The sequence below is a fragment of the Hordeum vulgare genome, chromosome 5H, assembly GCF_904849725.1.
Source record: "Hordeum vulgare subsp. vulgare chromosome 5H, MorexV3_pseudomolecules_assembly, whole genome shotgun sequence".
NCBI classification, from domain to species: Eukaryota; Viridiplantae; Streptophyta; class Magnoliopsida; order Poales; family Poaceae; genus Hordeum; species Hordeum vulgare.
Window position 1 is genome coordinate 444,002,619 of NC_058522.1, and position 5,735 is coordinate 444,008,353.

Sequence of the window (5,735 nt, forward strand, 5' to 3'; positions counted from 1 at the left end):
GTCGACGGGAGAGCAGGCCTCCGAAACCTCGCCTCTCCGGTTCCTGTACGGGAGAGGGGCGATTAGGTTTTTGGGGAGCGATCACGCGACTGCTCGCCTCCGTCCGTCTGCTTCGTCTACGTCCGCGTTGCCCTCATCATCGCCATTTCTTCACGAAGCGAAGCTGACCGTCTCGTCCGTGAGAAGGCCGAAGCCGAGAAGAAGGCGGCAGCGGATATTACCGCCGCCACCGCTGCTGCTACGGCCAATTGGCCGATCGGAGGGTATGATATGTTTATCTCTCTCCTGTTTCTGTCTGCACTAGTAGTATTGCCTATATGCGTAGATGTTTCGGCTATATGCGTAGTACTTGCTAGTATACTCCGTGATCAGTATGTCATGAACCTAGTCAATGCCATGTTAGTAATTATTTCATGGATTAATCTACTCGGAAAATTGCCTATTTACTCAACAATCCAAAAACCTAATTTGTGTAGGAATTTTTCGAGTAATGGTTTTGCTGCTGCACTGAAACCGGATAAGTTTACCGGTACCTTTTTCAAGCGTTGGCAAACGAGAACCACCTTATGGCTCACGGCTATGAACGTGTTTTGGGTAGCTGGTGTCGCTCCTACGGAAACTATTACTCCTGAACAGAAGAAGATGTTTAAGGAGGCCACCGTCCTATTCCTTGGAGCAGTCATTAGCGTGATCGGAGATAAGCTGGTTGATGCATATTTACATATGCATGTTGCCAAGGACTTGTGGGAGGCGCTCGAATCTAAATTCGGGGCCACCGATGCTCGGAGTGAGATGTATGTTATGGAGCAGTTCCACGATTACAAGATGGTTGACAACCGTTCTGTATCGGAACAGGCTCATGAGATAATATGCATAGCTAAATAACTTGAGGTTCTTAAGTGCAATTTACCGGGCAAGTTTGTTGCGGGCTATATAATTGCTAAGCTCCCTAATTCCTGGAGGAACTTTGCTACTACTCTAAAACATCAGAGGCGTGAGTTCTCAGTAGAGGACATCATCGGCCATCTAAGTGTTGAGCAGAACTCGAGAGCAAAGGACTCTGATGGAAAAGCGGTGGAAAGCTCTTCTGATGCCAATATGGTACATTAGAGGAACCTCAATTCCCACAAGCCCAAGGGAAAGAATTCTGTCCAACAGAATACCGACTTCAAGAAGAAGGGAAACAAGCCCTTCAAGAAGAATAAGAAGGGAGATGGCCGCTATACTTGTGGTTCAGAGGAACATTGGGCGCACAAGTGTCCAAACAAGTACAAGAAGCCGGCGCAGGACTCCAAGTCTGCCAATATGATTGTGGGCAACAATGAAAGTGGTGCATCTAGGTACGGTAATTTACTTACTGTATTTACAGTTTGTCAGTCCACCGATTGGTGGGTGGACACGGGTGCAAATATTCATGTGTGTGCTGACTTATCATTGTTCTCTTCTTATCAGGCCACCGGTCGCGGGTCTGTATTGATGGGGAATGGCGCGAGTGCTTCTGTTCTTGGTGTTGGCACGGTCAATCTAAAGTTTACTTCGGGAAGGATCGTGCAGCTGAAGAACGTGCAGCATGTCCCCGCCATCAAGAAGAATCTCGTTAGTGGCTCCCTTCTGTGTAGGGAAGGGTTTAAGTTGGTATTCGAGTCTAATAAAGTAGTAGTTATGAAATATGGACTTTTCGTTGGAAAAGGTTATGAATGCGGAGGTCTGTTCCGCCTTTCTCTTGCAGATTTTTGTAATAAAGTCGTGAACAATATTCATTTGAGTGTTAATGAATCTGAAGTTTGGCATTCACGTCTTTGTCACATAAGTTTCGGTGTTATGTCGCGGCTAGCAAAACTGAATTTAATCCCAACTTTCACTTTAGCCAAAGGTTCTAAGTGCCATTCGTGTGTGCAAGCAAAGCAACCTCGCAAGCCTCACAAGGCTGCAGAGGAGAGACACTTGGCACCATTTGAACTCATACATTCTAATCTTTGTGAGATGAATGGTGTGTTGACTAAAGGTGGAAAGAAATACTTCATGACATTGATAGCTGATTCCACTAGATTTTGCTATGTGTATCTGTTAAATACTAAAGATGAGGCTCTACACTACTTTAAAATCTATAAGGCAGAAGTTGAGAATCAACTTGAAAATAAAATTAAATGAGTCCGGTCTGATCGTGGTGGAGAGTACTTCTCAAACGAATTTGATTCATTTTGTTCGGAACACGGCATTATTCACGAGAGGACGCCTCCCTATTCACCCTAGTCAAACGGGGTTGCCGAGCGGAAAAACCGTACTCTAACTGATTTGGTTAACGCCATGTTAGATACATCGGGTCTATCCAAGGCATGGTGGGGGGAGGCTATATTGACCGCGTGTCATGTCCTGAATAAAGTTCCTACAAAAGATAATGAGGTCACTCCCTACGAGGAGTGGTCGAAGAGAAGGACGACGCTCTCGTACTTACGTACTTGGGGCTGCTTGGCGAAAGTCAATGTACCGATCCCCAAGAAGCGTAAGCTTGGACCAAAGACTGTGGACTGCGTTAATTTGGGATACGCTAAGAATAGCGTAGGCTATAGATTTCTAGTAGTGAAATCTGAGGTACCTGACGTGAAGCTCGGTACAATAATGGAGTCGAGGGATGCTACATTCTTTGAGGATATATTTCCCATGAGAGATATGCAAAGCACTTCTAGACAGGAATCTGAAATAACTCCTGAGCCTGCCATTCCTATGGAATACTATGAACAAACACACGATGAAAATCCTGAGGAGGATGACGAGGAAGCCCATGGTAGGGGCAAGAGATAAAGGACTGCAAAGACTTTTGGTGATGATTTCTTCGTATACCTCGTGGATGATAATCCCACTTCTATTTCAGAAGTGTATGCTTCTCTAGATGCTGATTACTGGAAAGTTGCGATCTGTAGCGAGATGGATTCCATCATGGCTAACGGGACACGGGAAATCACTGATCGTCCCTATGGTTGCAAACCATTGGGATGCAAGTGGGTGTTCAAAAGGAAGCTTAGGCCCGATGGTACGATTGAAAAGTACAAGGCTAGGCTTGTGGCCAAGGGCTATGCCCAGAAAGAAGAAGAAGATTTCTTCGATACTTATTCACCTGTGGCTAGACTGACCACCATTCGAGTACTACTCTCATTGGCGGCCTCTCATGGTCTTCTCGTTCATCAAATGGACGTTAAGACGGCTTTCCTGAATGGAGAGCTAAATGAGGAAATCTATATGCAACAGCCAGATGGCTTTGTGATAGAAGGTCAGGAAGAAAAGGTGTGTAAGTTGCTGAAATCTTTATATGGTCTGAGACAAGCACCTAAGCAATGGCATGAGAAGTTTAATACAACTCTGACATTTGTTGGCTTCGTTGTTAATGAAGCTGACAAATGTGTATACTATCGCCATGGTGGGGGCGAAGGAGTTATATTGTGCTTGTATGTTGATGACATACTGATATTTGGAACCAACCTCAAAGTAATTGAGGAGGTTAAGTCTTTTCTGTCTCAAAACTTTGAGATGAAGGACCTTGGGGTGGCTGATGTTATCTTGAACATCAAGCTGTTGAGAGATGATGAGGGTGGGATTACACTTATGCAATCCCACTATGTTGAGAAGATTTTGAGTCGCTTTGGATATTCAGACTGCCAAATTTCTCAAACACCATATGATCCTAGTGTGCTTATTCGAAAGTTTAAAGGCACAACTATAGATCAATTGAGATCCTCTCAAATTATCGGTTCACTTATGTACCTAGCTAGCACAACGAGGCCTAACAGCGCGTTTGCTGTGAGCAAACTTAGCCGGTTTGTTGCAAACCCGGGTGATGTTCATTGGCGTGTTGTTGAAAGAATTATGCGCTACTTGAAAGGTACTGTCAACCACGGGCTTCACTATACGGGATTCCCATCGGTACTTGAAGGGTATAGTGATGCGAATTGGATCTCTGATGCTGATGAGATGAAGGCCACCAGTGGGTATATGCTTACTCTTGGGGGTGGTGCTGTTTCCTGGAAGTCTTGCAAGCAAACGATCTTAACGAGATCGACAATGGAAGCAGACTTAACAGCATTAGACACATCTGGTGTCGAAGCAGAATTTCTTCGAGATCTTTTGATGGACTTACCTGTGGTTGAGAAGCCGGTTCCGGCTATCCTTATTAATTGCGATAATCAAACAGTTATTGTTAAAGTGAAGAGTTCAAAGGACAATATGAAGTCCAACAAACATATAAGAATGAGATTGAAGTCTGTCAGACGTTTGAGAAACTCCGGAGTGATAGCGTTGGATTTGTTGGGTGACGTCGCATGGGAAACAAAAATTCCGCACGATCAACACCACAAGCTTCATTGATCACTTCATGCAATCCTAATACCTCTTTTGCCTTTCGATGCATGTATAAAACGTGTTTTGTATCTTCTGCCCCATTGAGCATGATGGGCACGTGGCCCATATTTTCATGTGCCTATTAGCAAGCGTGACACGACACGGTAGGGTTTCATGTAAAGTACGTCACATGGATATTTTTACCTTCATCGGACAAGATAATTTCCAAATCTTACCCCAAATTGGATTAACATTGGTTTTTCCCATACCATTAGCATGTTGCAATTTTGTCCCATATTGTTTGTTCCGTTCCTCCAAGTAGGCCGATCGTGTAGTGAAAAAACATTTTTGTAAAGCTCCAAGCAAGGAATTCCGACATATTATGCATCGAGAGGGGAATTACGAGCACCCTTTCAGCATCAATTGGCCACAACGTTTGTCTCGCCAAATCTTCATCCCAAGAACTCATGACTCGATCAATAAGATCAGAAACCTTTGATAGAAGTTGCCCTCTTTTCGGAGTAATGACCCTCCTATTTGCACAATTCGGGATCCATGCATCTCTCCAAATATCAATATTGTTGGGGAACGTTGCATGTGAAACAAAAATGTTCATACGCACACGCAATACATGTCCATGGTGATGATCATCTACGAGAGAGGGGAGTGAATCTACAAAACCTTGTAGATCGCTAAACGGAAGCGTATATAAAGCGGTTGATGTAGTGGAATATCTTCGCGATCCAAATCGCAGTTAGTCCCGCGATCTCATCACGACCCGTCCCGCGATCCCATCACGATTCATCCCGATCTAGTCCCGAAAGAGTGGCACCTCCGCGTTCAGCACACATATAGCTCAATGACGATCCCCGCCTTCTTGATCTAGGAAGAGGGGCGTAGAGGTAGATGAGTTCTCCAGCACAGCGGTGTGGTGGTGATGGTGGTGAACTAATCCAGCAAGGCTTCGCCTAAGCACCGCCGAACTAGACTAGAGGAGATACAAATCTAGAGAGAAGTAGAGGGAGCATATGACTGTTTTTCGGTGTCTCAAAAACCCTCAATACCTCTAATATATATAGGAGGAAGGGAGGGGAGGAGGAAGCCTCAACCCCTCAAGGTTTGATCGAAATTGGAGGTGGAGGAGTCCTACTCCAATCCTAGTAGGAGTAGGATTCCTCCTTTCCACTTGGAAACCCTTTCCACCTTTTCCACCATTGGGTTTTTGCCTCTCAAACCTCATGGGCCTTAGTGGGAGCTTATGTCATCCTATTAGGGGATGGTTTGTATCCTCCCACAGCCCATAAGGCCCCTCGGGGCGTGATACCCCTCCCGATGGTCCCCGGTACCCTTCCGGCACTCCCGGTACACTACCGATGAGCCCGAAACTTTTCCGGTGACCAAAA